This window comes from Sus scrofa, chromosome 1 (assembly GCF_000003025.6).
Source record: "Sus scrofa isolate TJ Tabasco breed Duroc chromosome 1, Sscrofa11.1, whole genome shotgun sequence".
Classification (NCBI taxonomy): domain Eukaryota; kingdom Metazoa; phylum Chordata; class Mammalia; order Artiodactyla; family Suidae; genus Sus; species Sus scrofa.
The window spans coordinates 209,133,988-209,150,219 of record NC_010443.5 but is presented as its reverse complement, the minus strand read 5'-3'; the positions used below and the strand labels follow the sequence as shown (position 1 = coordinate 209,150,219).

At 33.8% G+C, this 16,232-nt stretch overlaps 2 long non-coding RNA genes across 2 annotated transcripts in view; both read right to left on the bottom strand.

Annotated features, from left to right (window-relative positions):
* The window catches only part of LOC106509171, a 258,892-nt gene that overhangs the window by 23,500 nt on the left and 219,160 nt on the right, over positions 1 to 16,232 (bottom strand). The gene's annotated exons all lie outside the window — the stretch shown is intronic.
* The window catches only part of LOC106509172, a 29,427-nt gene that overhangs the window by 2,623 nt on the left and 10,572 nt on the right, over positions 1 to 16,232 (bottom strand). The window contains exon 2 of the long non-coding RNA XR_001306470.2: positions 6,564 to 6,604. This is a non-coding gene — a long non-coding RNA (uncharacterized LOC106509172). The remainder of the gene's footprint in view (positions 1 to 6,563; positions 6,605 to 16,232) is intronic.

Sequence of the window (16,232 nt, the reverse complement as noted above, 5' to 3'; positions counted from 1 at the left end):
TACGCTGAATTTTCACTTAGCTTATATTATGGCTATTTTCATAAACATTTCTTGGAGTCTCAATTTCAGGTCTGTTTAATTATCCATCATGTGGAAATATCATCATTTATTTAGCTATTGCACTGTTGTGCATAATATGGATGTTTCTAATTTTCAGCCTGATAAGTAAAGCTGAAAGTATAGCCATGTTTTTAATGTTTATTAAATAACTTCCTATAGTTAAATCTTTAAGATAGAATTCAAAGAGTGAAATTCTTAAAATTTTTTATATATGCTACCAAGTGTTTTTATAGAAATATAATTTTTTTTTATACTTTCTCTTGAAATTAGTGCCTGCCACAATATATTTAATATTATTTATTTTAAAATTTTGGAGTTTCCATCATGGCTCAGCAGTTAATGAACCCAACTAGCATCGATGAAGATGTGGGTTTAATTCCTGGCCTTGCTCAGTGGGTTAAGGATGCAGCATTGCCATAAGCTGTGGTATAGTTTGCAGACGTGGCTCAGATCCTCTGTGGCTGTGGCTCTGGCATAGGCTGAAGGCTACAGCTCCAATTCGACCCCTAGCCTGGGAAACTCCATATGCTGCAGGTGCAACCTTAAAAGACAAAAAGCTAAAATATATTATATATATATATATAATATTTTATATATTTTAATATATTATATTATCTATTTTTAAAATGTTATATATCTTAATATATAAAACATATAATATATAATATATGCATTATAATTGTATATTACATTATATATTATAATTATGATATCTATATATTATAATTATATATATTATATTATTATATATTATAAAAATATATTTTTAAAATCTTTTACTCTATGATAAGAGAAAAATAGTGTCTTATGTTTGTCTTTATTTGTAGTTTGACTGTTAATGAGATTTGGCATTTATCATTTTATACCATATATACGTTCTTTTTTTTTTTTTTTTGTCTTTTGTCTTTTGTTGTTGTTGTTGTTGCTATCTCTTGGGCCGCTTCCGCGGCATATGGAGGTTCCCAGGCTAGGGGTGAATCGGAGCTGTAGCCACCGGCCTACGCCAGAGCCACAGCAACGCGGGATCCGAGCCGCGTCTGCAACCTACACCACAGCTCCCGGCAACGCCGGATCGCTAACCCACTGAGCAAGGGCAGGGACCGAACCCGCAACCTCATGGTTCCTAGTCGGATTCGTTAACCACTGCGCCACGATGGGAACTCCTACGTTCATATTTTTATTGGATTATTAAAGTTCTTACAATTTTAAAGAATTCTTCATAAATAAAGGATTAGATTTGTAATAAGTGAATTTATTTTTTTAATTTTACATTTGAGATTTCATCTATTTTTTTAAAAAACAAAGTTTTAAATTTTATAATTCTTATATATTTTCCTTCATGATATTTCCAATTCTTTTGTGATAAAATACTTTCATTTTCTTAAGCTTTTTTTTTTTTTTACATATTTACAGTTTCTTCTGGTTTGTACATGCTTTGATCCATTTGATATTTATTTCTCAAGCATCTGAAATAAAGTTTAGTGATTATCTAATATTGCGTTTTTGTATAATAATTATCTATCATTATTTGTTTGAAAATCTAGCATTTTCTGATTGGCTTGCAATATCGCCTAATATATACATATCTGGCTTCACTGTTCTCGTTGTTAAATTCAATGCTAGTGGTATATTTTAAAATGTATATTTAAGGGAAATGGGTTTTTATTACTTATATCAGTGACTATGCACCAGGGGAGTGGTATTACTTATTATATAGCTTCTTTTTTAATCAGTAAATACTAATAATCACCTACTAATTACTTGAAAAAGAATTACAGGGAATTGTGGCCCTACATTTCCAAAAATTTGTTTGGGAAATAACTTCATTCTGCTATTATCTGAGGGATAGTTAATAGAATAGACCTAAGTTAGAAAAATACTGAAATTTCGTCATCTGCATATTTTTCCTAAATTCTTTCTTTACTTTAGGATCTACTTTATTTCCCTGCTTTTATAAAATTATATGCATTGCACATGTGTAGTGTACAATTACACACACTTTAGTCTGATTTTTAATTTTAGCAGTTTAATCTTTAAAAATTGTTTTCCAAATCATACAACACACACACTGTCACATACACACAAACCTCCTTTTGATTACACAAGTAGCTCTCAAACAGAAAATCTAAGAAAAACAGACATAAAAAGAAGAAACTTTATTATTCCAAACTAACCATCAGGGAAAACCATATGTTAACATTTTGGTGGATCTCCCTCCCCTCTACCATTTCCTGTGCATGTTTGAGAAAAGAGACAATTTTTGGAACCAAATTCAATAATGTTCAACAAATGACTTTAGAGTTTATGTGGCATTGTCTTACATAACTTTCCCATTATTTATTTAATTCCATACCACTGAATATTTTTTTTATTTTACAAATCTATTATAATGCTATGAATGCTTGTCTATAGATCACTGGGTAGCCTATCTTCTAAGGCAAAATTACTAAAAATTGGATTACTAGGTCAAAGTGTATGAACATATTTAAGGCTCCAATCCATATACATTGCACTGGAGGTTTAAAATAAAACAGACAGGAAAAACCTGCTAACTTAATTAGTTAAAAAGTATATTTTATAGTTAAATATTATTTTATTTTATTGTTTCTCAAATGAATGGATAAGTACCCTGTTCAATAATCTTTAGAAAAATCTTAGCTTTTTTTGGGGGGGGAGGGGTGGTTTATTCTGGCAAAAAAAAAGAAAAAAAGAATATCAATTTAAAAATATTATGAAGGGAGTTCCCGTCGTGGCTCAGTGGTTAACGAATCCGACTAAGAACCATGAGGTTGCGGGTTCGATCCCTGGCCTTGCTCAGCAGGTTAAGGATCCAGCGTTGCCGTGAGCTGTGGTGTAGGTTGCAGACGCAGCTTGGATCCCACGTTGCTGTGGCTCTGGTGTAGGCCGGTGGCTACAGCTCCAATTGGACCCCTAGCCTGGGAACCTCCATATGCCACCGGAGCGACCCAAGAAATGGCAAAATGGCAAACAAAAACAAAAACAAAAACATTATGAAGAACTTAATTGTGATCAGGTTAAGTCTAAAATTGATTTGGGATCAAATGACATCTTCACAATATTCCAGTTTAGGAGCATATTATCTTTACCATTTATTCAAGGAATATTTTATATTTTCCTTTGCATCTTGATTTTGTTTTTTGCTTTTCAGGGCTGAACCCATGGCATATGGAAATTCCCAGGCTAGGGGTCGAATGGGAACTATAACCCTGGGTCTATAGCCATAGCAACACAGGATCCGAGCTGCGTCTGGGACCTACACTGCAGGTTTTGGCACATGGGATCCTTAAACGAATGAGTGGGGCTGGGGATTGAACCCTTGTCCTCATGTATATTAGTCGGATTCATTTCTGCTGCACCACAAGGGAGCTCCCTCCTTTGTATCTTGATATTTTCTATATTTAGGCATTTTATGATTTTTGCTGCCGTGAAATTGGAATCATTTTTTTCCCTTTGGATTATCTTCAGATAATAAGGTAATTTTGAAATTAAGTAGAAGCAGCCATGTGGTAATTAAAAGCTCAGGTTCTATATCCAGATTTCTCCCCTATGTCTGGATTCAGCTCTTACTGTGTGACACAGGCAAGCCTGCGCTGAATATGTCTCTTATCCCTGAAGAGCCCTCTCCCAGAGCTGGAAGCCTGGTTTCATTACGGCTTCCTGGCTTTCTGGTTTCCAGTTAGTTGCAACCAATAAGGATACTGGCAGGAAATGAGAGGCAGGAAAGGGAGGGGAAGATCACCATTTCCATAGCTTCCTCTCTGCTTAGTTGTTGCCTGGGTTGTGTCCTGCTAAAGGGGCAGCTTCTCACCACGTTGTTACCCTATCCCAGTTGGTGACGTGTCCTCTGCTTGTCCTTTCAGGCTTGTAAGTGGTCACAGGCTCCCTGCTGATGCTAATTTGGGATGCTGCAGAATCCTGTGGTGTTTCTCTAACCCTGTTATCCAGCCTGACTATGTCATGAGCCTCCTGCCAGGATTCTGCCTGACAGGGGTAAAAAAAAAAAAAAAAAAAAAAAAAAAAAAAAACACACATCCTGGCCATTTTTCTCTTGTTATTGAGAATGCCTCTTGACTTTCATCATAATGATAATTTTGGCAAGTGAAGTAAGATAGGTGTTCTATATTATGTTCAGACAGTATTCCTTTTTTTTTTAAAGTGATTTTCTGAGTTTTATTAGCTACATTTAAACTTCTGCATTTGGATATATATGGAGTTTGTTTTAATATTGGACATATAGATGTATTTTATATTCTCGAGTTTATCAATAAAAAAATCCATCTATTCCTGGAATAGCACAAATTAAATTTACTTTACTAATATTTTATTTTAAACAGTCTCTCTTACCTGGTTACCTCAGGCCATGTTAAAAAATAGATGGAAAAAGAAACACTGTTAAACTGACATTTTGATTAAGCACGAATTGCTTTGAATAACTGCAAATCTTAGTAGCCCTTTATCACCGAAAGTACTTTTTTGTGTTTCTTTCAGTTTGGAGTTCAGAAGCAAATGACTCATCTAGGCTTTCAAAGCACAATAATTTGGTGCGGCACAGTGGGGGTAGGAGTTAAATCACACATGTAAAAAAAGTCAGAGTGAAGAGGGTATACAATGAAATGATTAGAGTGACTTCTCCTCCCACATTTTTTTTGGCCACCCCTGCCACATATGGAAGTTCAGCTGCAGCTGTGACCTAAGTCACAGCCAAGGCAATGCCAGATCCTTAACCCACTGCTCTGGGCCTGAACTACTGCAGAGACAACACTGGACCTTTAACCTGCTGTGCCAATCAGAGCTCCTATCTGCTCTCTCTCTTTTTCTTTTCTGAAAAAAAAAAAAAAAATTACTCCATTCTTTCAATTGTGTTTTTAAATCTATCATACTTGGATTCAGTATGTGGCAATAGCTTGAAAGCCTATGCAATTAAAAAAAAAACATGCAATGATCATCTTCCTATGTGATTACTATAATATATACTAGATCATAAAACCTAGAACATCAATTTACAGTAATGAGTAATTCCAACAATTTATACCTGTTATACCATCCTATATCATATTGTTTCAATTATAAACTTTCATTTTGATTCCCATGAATCAATTCCATCACAGGAAACTATTGTGGTTCCCACAATATCCTCTAGGGATACAAATAATTTTATTTAGTGTTTTTATTTAAAAAAACTTTTTTTTTTTTTTTTTTGGTCTTTTTAGGGCCACACCCACGGCATGCAGAAGTTCCCAGGCTAGGGGTCTAATCCGAAGCCATAGCTGCCGGCCTACACCACAGCAATATCCATGCTAGATCCAAGCTGCATCTGTGAACTACACTGTAGCTTGTGGCAACACCAGATCCTTAATCTGCTGAGTGAGGCCAGGGATCATATCTGCATCCTCATGGATACTAGTTGGGTTCTTAACCTGCTGAGCCACAACGGGAACTCTTAAATTTTTTTAAATCAAAGTATAATTGATTGTTTATCAATTGACAGAATGTTCCATCAATTTCTACTGTAATCAAAGTGACCCAGTTATACATACCTATATATGTATACATACACACACACATTATTTTTCTCATATTATTTTCCATCATGTTCTATCACAAGCGATTAGATAGCATTCCTTGTGCTACACAGTAGGACCTCATTGCTTATCCTTTCTAAGAGTGATTATATATATATGGTGCCAAGCACTTGAAATATTAGAATCATAACTGATATACATGCTGAGTCCCTTACATAAGGAAATACGTGCTATTTAGTTCTCCTTGCAGAGTTTGACATTGAAACAGAAGTAAGCATTATGCTAAGTGAAGTAAGTCAGAGAAAGGTAAATACTGTATGATAGCTTATACATGGAATCTGAAAAAGAAAACAAACTAGTGAATATAACATAAAAGAAGCCAACTCACAGATATAGGGAACAACTTAGTGGTTACCAGTGGGGGAGGAAGGGCAATAAAGGGGTAGGGGAGTGGGAGATAAAAACTACTGGGTGTAAGATAGGCTCAAGGATGTATTGTATAACATGGAGAATATAGCCAATATTTTGTAGTAATTGTAAATGGAAAGAAAACTTGAAAAACTGTGTAAAAATAAAAAATTTAGAAAGCTTTAAAAAAGAAAGCAAGCTGGACTATAAAGATTGTATCTGAACTTGTGAATGAGCAGCTATTTGATTTGGTCTAACTTAAGAACAGATTCTGCAAACATTAAGCTTTGCATGTTCATTTAAAATTTTGCCAGGCAAATTCCTAGTAAAGACAAACTGTCATTATTTATAATCAAAGATAATTACAAATACCAAAAAAAGATTTAGAATTTGTTTGAGAAGGGGCAAGTTGCTAAATTCCAGAGCCGAGAGTTTACTTTTTGCAGTGTTCTCTTATTTATCATCCCTCCTCTCTTCCCACACCCAGCTCAGGATGTTCCCTCAAGTTCAACTCACTGCCATTGGAGACTTTCATTCCCACAATGCACTTACTTCACAGACTCTTCTTTCCAGTACTTTGTTGTGGTTTAGAGCTGAAAATACAAGCGTGAGAACATATAGTATCTAGTAAAAGCCAGCATTACTAAAGAACTCATTAAATCCAAGTGGGAATTGCAAACTCCAAAAATTAAAACATCTGAACATCTGTGAAAACTCAATCTGTGTTTCTTTGAGAAAAATAACATCTGATCAGCTCTCAGTGTAGAATCTTAAAAGAATAAACAAAGAATCTTGATAAGTAAATTTAATGGCAGATGGTTCAATAAGTTAGGATCTGGGATAATTCTTGGAAAATTTCCTTAATTTCTTTGAAAAGTGAATATAAATCAAGAAAATTCCCAAGCAACAATAAAGTGAACCTGAGGGATTACAGTCACAAATGTGTAGGAAGAGATGGAAAATTACTAAGAACAAGTAGATAATTTGTGAAGAGAAGGAAGAAAAATCAACTGACGGGTTTTCTCAGCAAATATTTTAAGTTATCAGTAAAGTTAAGAATTTGGTTTTTAAGTTGAAGTTGTTTATTTACTTAAGCTTTATTTTTTACAAAGTGCTTTTCCCCCACTATATGGATGGCTTTGTTAAGTTGCTTTTCATTCTTCTCACTTCTCTCTCTTTTTTAAATATATGCTTTAAAACTGGCTTTTTTCTCACAATGGCAAGATGAAATGTTTTTAGGATTTGTCCAAAGGTCAGGTTTCTGCGGAATATATTCCCACACATATGTAAAAAGCATTGCATATTCCGGCGCTGGTGTAAATAGCATGTTTAACTCTTACTGCCTAGGAATAGTCAAATTCTAACTTTCCTAACCTAATTATTTGTCATTGTTCTCTCTAGAGCTTCCACATTAAAGACTGATTTCTTTGTCCTCTACTGAAGATATTTTTAATTTTTTCCTGTGGTGGCAAATTTTAAAACAGTAAGAAAAAAATGTAGGATTGGGTTTGCATGCTTTCTAGCAGGGAATATGATTTCATTACTGAAATCATGTTTCCATAAATCATGCCAACATAGGTGTCAGATGGTATCAAGTACACCTGCATGGTTGGCCCTAGCCATCTGGGGTCTTGAAACATCATCTCTGTGCCTAACCACCCCCATTGCTGTACTTTCACTTGAAGCAGAGCCACAGCAGTTGGGATGCTCACAAAATTCTCCTTGATCATTGTCTTTGTTCTCCATCAAATCAGATGCTGCAAATAAGGCTATTTGGTGTCCGGGTTCAAACCATCTGGTTGTTGGGCTCCCAGCTATAGATGTATCAAGTATGTCTGGCATTTTTGTTGAAACCATCTGGAAACATAAATGTAAAGACCTGCTTCAAGTTATGAGAGGCAGCTCTGAATGAGGACACCTCCACTCTTCACTTTTACCCAGGTGCTATTTCTCTGCCTGCTGACCCTCCAGTGGCAAGCTCCAACGTTGTCATCTGTCCTGCTATTTTTCAGCCATCTAGACACTGGGCTGGGGTTGAGACCAACTTCTGGGAGATTTCACTGTAATCCTTATTTATATCTTTTTTTTTTTGGCACAGGGAGAGCTAAATCCCCTTTTGCTCCTCCTTCCTCTGTTACCCCAGCTCCAGCTTCCTCCAATCTCCTAGACAAACTCAATTCCTTGCCAAGGTTTTCCCAGTCTATGCATTACTTTGGGAAAGGAAGTAGTCTTGACTTTAGATACCAATTATTTCCATGTAGCATTTAAACAAGTAATGATACTATGCATAATTGTTTTCTGGTGAGGATTTTTTGTTTTTGTTGTTTTAGTTTTTAATTTTTTTTACAAAGTCGACACACACCCATTGCAAGAGCTAAAAAGAATAGAGTTAAAAGTGCATTTTCCTCCTATGTTTCATTCCATATGGTTTTTCATCTCAGGGAAAACTTTTTCCTATGTACATTTCTAGAGAGGATAAAACATCCATATCGAATCATACATATTTATGATTATTTTATACAAATGCTAGTATGCTTTGGATTCTTTTGCATCTTGTTTTTTTAAGTTCGTGTAATACAATAGAGATAATTCTATATCAATATTAAAGGTCTGTCATTCTTTTTAGTGGTAAGAGTATTTTGTTGCATGATTGCATCATGTTTTAAGAACAATCTGTCACTGACGATCAATGATATTGTTTCCAGTCTCGTTATAACTACAATGATGTACTGAGTATCTGTACATTTGTCTATATGATAAAAGCTGAAAATGAGAAAGGAAATTACTGGGTCAAAAGATAAGTGAATTTCAAATCTCAGTAGAGATTATTAAATTTCCTATCCAAGAAATCATACCAATTTGTACTCCTTATGACAATGAGCGCCTGGCTTCTTAAACCTCACCAACACTGTGTATATTTTCTAGTGAAATAGTTAGATCTTTCTGAATCTGATAAGTGAAAATTTTTATCTTACTGTTGTGCACTAATTGTGATTTTCCTAACAGAGGCTCAGCCTAGGCACTGAGTCCTGACTGCTCCTGACTCCAAGTGTCACTAGCTCTGTGCCTTCTGGCTGGTTATTTTACCTCTGTAAGCCTTGCTTTCTTTATTATCAAATATTTTTTCAAATATTAGCTTACTGTGTGTAAATGCCATTATATACATCGTTTTACAAAAAATCTGTAAACACACTATTAGTATCTTCATTTCATAGATGTGAAAAGTACTTTTTTCATCTTTTAGATCATGATGAAAGTGTCTTTATAGGATGTTATGGGAATTAAGTGATAAACTTCATGTAAAACCATTAGCACCATATTTGCTCATAACTCAGTATACATTATTATTGTTTTATTAATATGGAGAGAGGAAAAGGCTTTTTCATTAGAGATATAAAAGAACAGATCCTAAAAATATGCTTAGAATATCTCATTTTTTTATTGTACTAAACTTCCAAAAGCTAGAATAAAATGCTTAATATTAATTTCCAAGCTAATGAATTTCAGCCTCTATTTCTCAAGTTATTGCTAGGGTTAGCTGCTAAGTGTCAAGGAAATTAAAATTTACTGAGTTAAAAACAAAATTGAAAATTTCCCACTCTATCATAGTCGGTTAAGGATCTGGCACTGTCTCTGGAGTGGCTCCTCAAGTGTTGAGCAGTGTTTGATCCCTGTCCTGGCCCAATGGGTTAAAGATCTGGCTTTGCTGCAGCTGTGGCATAGGTCACAACTGCAGCTTGGATTTGATCCCTGGCCCAGGGAACTTCTATACCCCATGAGTGCCGTCACACAAACAAAGAAAGAAACGTCCCCCACCAAGGTGGGGTTGACATATACACACTACTGTATATAAAATAGACAGGTAACATGGACCCACTGTACAGCACAGGATAATCTACTTAATACTGTGTAATAATCTATATGGGAAAGTAATTTGACAAAGAATGAATATATGTATATGTATAACTGATTTACTTTTCTGTACACCGGAAAGTAACACAAATTTCTAAATCAACTATACTCCAATAAAATTGATTTTTAAAAAAGATTTAATGTTACTATGTTTCATATTGGGAAAAAAACCCAGACAAAACAAACCCAAGATATTAAAATCACTCATCAGGAGTAGGAGAGCTTGTGGCAAAATAAACTAAAATTAAAAATATGAAACCCAAAAGATACCAACTTTCCTTTTTTTTTTTTTAAAGGGCACAATTTACTCATACTCAGAATTAATAAATGAAGACATTTTTGTCATTTTTGCTTTAGTTATCTTTTATGTCTAAATGATTCAACATTACAAAGATGAAATCTTTCTTCTCCCATCTGTGGGGAAAAAGTCCTGTCCTGCCCCAAAGGCAAACCCTGTCACGAATTCAAAGCATATCCAGGTTCTGTTTTCATGTATTCACATATATTTCATTCTGCAACTTGGTTTTTTATCAAACATATGTATTTTGAGATATGTGTAGAATTATTTTGTCATTTTAATTTGAGATTAAATTTATTTATCCTGGCTTGTAATGTTGGAGATTTGAATACTTTCCAAAATTTGCTATTATAAACAGTGCTACAATAAACATTCTTGGACTTATTTCCTTGTTTCTGGAGAATATTTACCTAGAAGCCAAATTGCTGGGCATAGGGAATTTGTTTTTCACCTTTACTAAACATTGAAAATTTTAAATGATTGATTCATTTATACCTCTCCTTCCCATTGCCCCACATGTTCATCAATGCTACATATTGCCAACTTTGAATTTCATGGCAATCTGATGAATATGAAATGCATCATGTTTAAATGTGTATTTCTCTAATTACTGGGAAAGATGAACATTTCTTTACATATTTATAGGCTCTGAGGTTTTCTTTTCTCCAAATTGATCATTTTTCTACGGGTTTTTTTTTTACTGTTTTGGTCTTCTTTTTATAGTCATTATGTGCTCTAGATACCAATCCTTTGAATGTTGATAATGTTGAAATACGTTTCATCTGTCATATTTTGGGGATTACCATTGCGTATTACATGGTTTTCTGTTTAGATATTTCAAATTTTTATGTATCTCATTTTTTTTTCTTTATGGGTTTGTCTTTTTTGTATCTTGTTGAATAAATCATTCCTTGACCCAGAATACTAACATATTTCCTCTTATAGTTTTAAAGATATGTATGTACCTTTACATTTAGTTGCTTTTCTATCTGAAGTTTTGTGTGTGTGTTAGTAGAGAGCTACTCTTATTTTTTAATCTATATGGCAAGACAGTAGTCCCAGTACCATATCTTGGTGTACATTGTGTTTCCTCTACTGATTTGTAATAATATTTCTATCATACATTAAATCTCCTTGATATTTCTATGCCCTCTATTGTTTCATTGACTTATTTGTCTATTATCATTGTACTGATAGTGCTGTAAGTAATTACTGTAGATTTATATCTCAATGTAAATTTTATACTTTGTCAGAAGTATATGTGGCCACCCATGGCCTTTGCCTCCACAGAATTTCAGTAAAAGTATGTCAAATACCAAGATAAATTATGTAACAATTTTTATGAGAATTTGTATGTATTTGCCATTTTAATATACCCAGTAGGAGTTCTCATCATGGCTCAGTGGTTAAAGAATCTGATTAGGAACCATGAAGTTGCAAGTTCGATCCCTGGCCTTGCTCAGTGGGTTAAGGTTCCAGGATTGCCCTGAGCTGTGGTGTAAGCTGCAGACGTGGCTCAGATCCTGCATTGCTGTGGCTGTGGTGTAGGCCAGCAGCTACAGCTCCGATTAGACCCCTAGCCTGGGAACCTCCATATGCCATGGGAGTGGCCCAAGAAATGGCAAAAAGACAAAAAAAAAAAAAAAAAAAAAAAAGAATTACCCAGTAATTCTACCCATTATTTCTTGCCATTAGTTTTAAGCTTTGTTAATGTCCCTCAAATAACATTTGGTAATTTCCACACTAAAGGTCATGCATATACTTTGTCATATTTATTTTTAATGAATGTCAAATTTATTTTTAACATATTTATGTTTAACAAATTTATGTTTCTATTGATATTATAAGGGAACTATTTTTCTATTAAATTTTCTATTTGGTTAGTGATGGTTATTAAAAGCATTATTGACGTTTGTCTACTGATCTTGTGTTCAACACTTTTGTTAAATCTGTGAATTCCATTAATGTCTATAGATTTTCTTGAATTTTCTAGGTAGACACTCATGTTGTTTTACAAATAGTACTTTTTTTCTTTCTATTTCTTGTCTTTTCTTCTTTTTTGTTGCCTTGGTTAGGAATTTCAGTATATTAGTGAATAGCTATAGGGTCATCTTTAATTTTTCCTGATTTACATTAAGTGTGACACTTACTATAGATTTTTAGTGATATTCTACATAATATTGAGGAACTCTACTCTTGGTTTTCCGAGAATTTTTATTGTGAATGGGTGTAAAATATTATCCAGTGATTGTTTTTCATCAATAGAGAAAATTAAATGAGATTTTTTCCCCCTTACTTTAACACAATTATATAGCAATTCTATTATTGATTTTCTGATGTAAGGCTATCTTGTATTGCTGAAATAAACCCTACTCCACTTTGATGTATTATTATTATTTTTAATACACTATTGGATTTATTTGCCATTGTATTTTATGTTAGCCTCATGAAGTGAATTAAGTAGTTTTACCCTCCTCTCTTATTCTTTTGCATTTTTCCTACTTTATTTTTTGATCTTATTAAAAATTTTGAAACAGGTTTCATAAAATAGTGATTATCTTGCCAGGGTAGATGATAAGGAAGGATTTGACTGAATTGTCCACTGTACATAATCTATGTTTATTTTTTACTACTAAAATTGTTTATTTGATCAAAATTATTTTCTTGATTGATTTACTGAATTTTTTCTGATTGCACTGGATTTTTCAAATAAATTGCTCTAATATTTGCTTGTTTGTATGTTTGAGTCTTTTTAAGTTCATTGGTCTTTGTGTCTGATAGTACCTTCCCTTTTGTCTTCTATAGATTTCCTTTCTGGTTTTTTAATTTTAATTTTTGCTCTTTATTCTATAATTTTATAGTTTCCAGTTTAACTTGTCAGTTATTTGTGAATGTGGCTTACAGTTCCCTAAAAATGTTTAAATTTTTTTTAAAAAATTGTTTATTCTTAATTGAATTGCAATAATGGCTAGAATGGTTTCATTTTTGTTCTTTATACAATTTCCCTATAAATACTGCCTACTTTGTATTTTACTGCCTCCATTAACGATAATTTTACTTTATAATCAAGCATTATTTTTTCATATATTTTCTTGATATTTTAGGGATATTAGCTTTATGATTTTAAAATTCTATTCCAAAATTAAAATCAAACAAAAGGTCTATGGTGAATTTCTCTATCATTTTTTTCTAGCTAAACCACTTCCCTTCTCCTCTGAAAGTTCCAATCTTATCAATTTCTTAACTAGATGGAGTTAAACAGTGAAACATTGGGGGTTTCAATAAAACCCCCAAATACATGTCATTATGGGCAGAGAAAAGGCTCTATGTGCTCTTAACAAATCCCAACTTCAGGGGGTATAAAGGTTAAAGAAAACATTGGTTACAGATATGAAAGCACTTAATATAATTGGGACACAATATGTATTCAACTAATGGGAAAAATACATACATACTGTGTTTATTATTAATAGCAAATGTATTATTATGATGGGAGGCTGGATAGTAGTTAGGAAGACAGATTTATTGTCAGATACTTCTGGTTTATATTCTCTGTTTTGCCTCTTTCTAATTAACTTCTTAAATTCTCAGGTTTACCATCTGTGAAATGGGCATCACAATAATGTTTAGCTATTAGAATTTTCGCAATTAAGTGAAATCATAGACATAAAGTGTGTATACACCTAAATTATGGTGTTGCCTATAAGATAATAGGCCCTTCTCCATTTCCATCTCCTCTTCCACTTCCTCTTCCTCCTGATCATCTTAGTGGTAGTAATTAATGAGAATTATAATTTTAAAAATTATGGTGTTTATTTGGAGGACAAGTAATTGATCCCATTTAGATTTGAAAGACAGGTTGAATTTAAATCAGGAAATTTCAAGATTGACAATAGTGTGGCTCTTCCAGTCTTAGGGCATTCAAATAATTGTATTCAATTAGTATCTTGGGAGTTATTACATTTTACAATATAAGATATATTTATGTCCATTTTATGGAAGATGAGAAGAGAGCTACCTAAATGACAGATGGTCAATCTGTGGATTCCTAGAGAACCTTGGAGATCCTGGGGATGGCACCCACGTTAACAATACTGCCTTACTCAGCTTTCCATTTTTCCTCAACACTAGCTTCAGGCAAGACTACAGCTTTAAGTTATGCATGTAATGGGTGGGAGAAGGCTGGGGTAGGTGGGGAAGATTGATCTGGGTAGGAGGTAGGCTGATTGCCAGATTCCCTAGGGTGCTAGAGAACGCTTTTTATTATAATTTAATAGAAAGTCTTATGCCAAAAATGTTTCCATAAATAAATACATATGTTGGTTCTTGTTGAAAAATGCAAATCAGATGGTTTCAATGTTTTAAAGCTTACTTGAAATACCTTAAATAACAAGCAAAAACATTTATGTGTATACATATATATATTTAAATGTACACCAAATTAGGCACATAGAAAATGTTTTATAAAATGGCATAATAGGACCTGACCAGTATCCTGACATCAGGCTGAAATTCAAATCAAATAATGCAACCATGGAACCGCTACAGGAACTTTCATCATCACAGCAAGTATTCATTAGATTTTTTCTTAGGTTGTATTTAAACAATTACAGCCCCGACCAGACAGAAACAAACATCTGGCCTGTCTAGCTGTATCATTCCTATTCCAAAATATTAATCTTCTAGTTAGCGGGCATCAAAACAATCTTGGGTATATTAAATATACCAGTATCAGATTCAAAGTCTAACTCCTCTATATCTAGCAGAGCTGACCTAAGCTTTCTTTTCTACTGCTGAGGCAGGTATTTTAAAATTCTCTGAGAATTAGGATATTGGCATAAAGTATAGAGACCTTGTAGTTAAGCTGAACAATGATCATCCATTCCTCATCAAACATCTGTAGAACATAATGATGCTCTTTAGATGTTAGTTGGCATAGATGATAAATATATACAATTTATTTTACTAAAACTTTCTTGAGGAGTTTCCACTGTGATGCAATGGGATTGGCAGTGTCTCTTTAGCACCAGGACTCAGGTTCAATCCCCGGCCCAGCACAGTGAGTTAAAGGATTCAGCATTGCCACAGCTGTGGCATAGGCTGTAACTGTGGCTTGGGAACAGTTCCTGGCCTGGGAACTCCATATGCTGCAGGGCAGCCAAAAACAAAACAGAAAAAAAAAACAAAAAACAAAAAACCCACAATCTTCCTGACATAACCAAGATATTTTCTGAGCCATGATGACAAGTGCACTTCTGAATAATGTATTCCTGGGAATGAAAGACTGTATTTTAAGACTATTGATTAGCAAATGGCAAACTTTTTCAAATCACCATAGATTGATGACAGATTTTATATTTGTATTATAGGGTAAATCATCATTTAAATTTTTTTTTGTGGAGAGGTACAGTCGGTAATAATAATAACCATAATGATTGTCATTTCTGTTATGTACATTGTAACTGGTACATAAGACTTACTACAAAAAATACATAAAAACAAACCCTTCAAAGTAGTTGACACCATTAAGTAACCTGGAAGTGATCAGAGAGCTAAGAAATAGTAAGTTTGAAACTTAATAGCAGGTATTATGTTCTGCCTTAAGAAAAGAACCTCTTTTCCTATTGGGGAGTAATTTATCCTTTATTCCCAAATTAAATGAAGTACTTAATGAAATGACATATTATGGCTCCCAGGTGCACCCATTGATTGCTTAGAATGAGGTGCTAATGATACCAGTTTATGTAACTAAATAGTTTATATAACAATCCCAAAATTTGATTTTGCTCAAAAATGTTCAAGGGAAGCACCTGAATAACTTAGGAGCAACTCTCATTGCCACAAATTGGAAAGAACAGCTCAGTTCACATTTTAATGATGAAAGTAGATAATATTCATTCTCTAAATATATTTCAGAGCCTCAGGAAGGAACATGAAAGATGAATTCATTGCAATACTCAAATATCTAGTTAGGTTTCTAGGCACTGTGCTAAGTGGTAGAGATGAGTAAG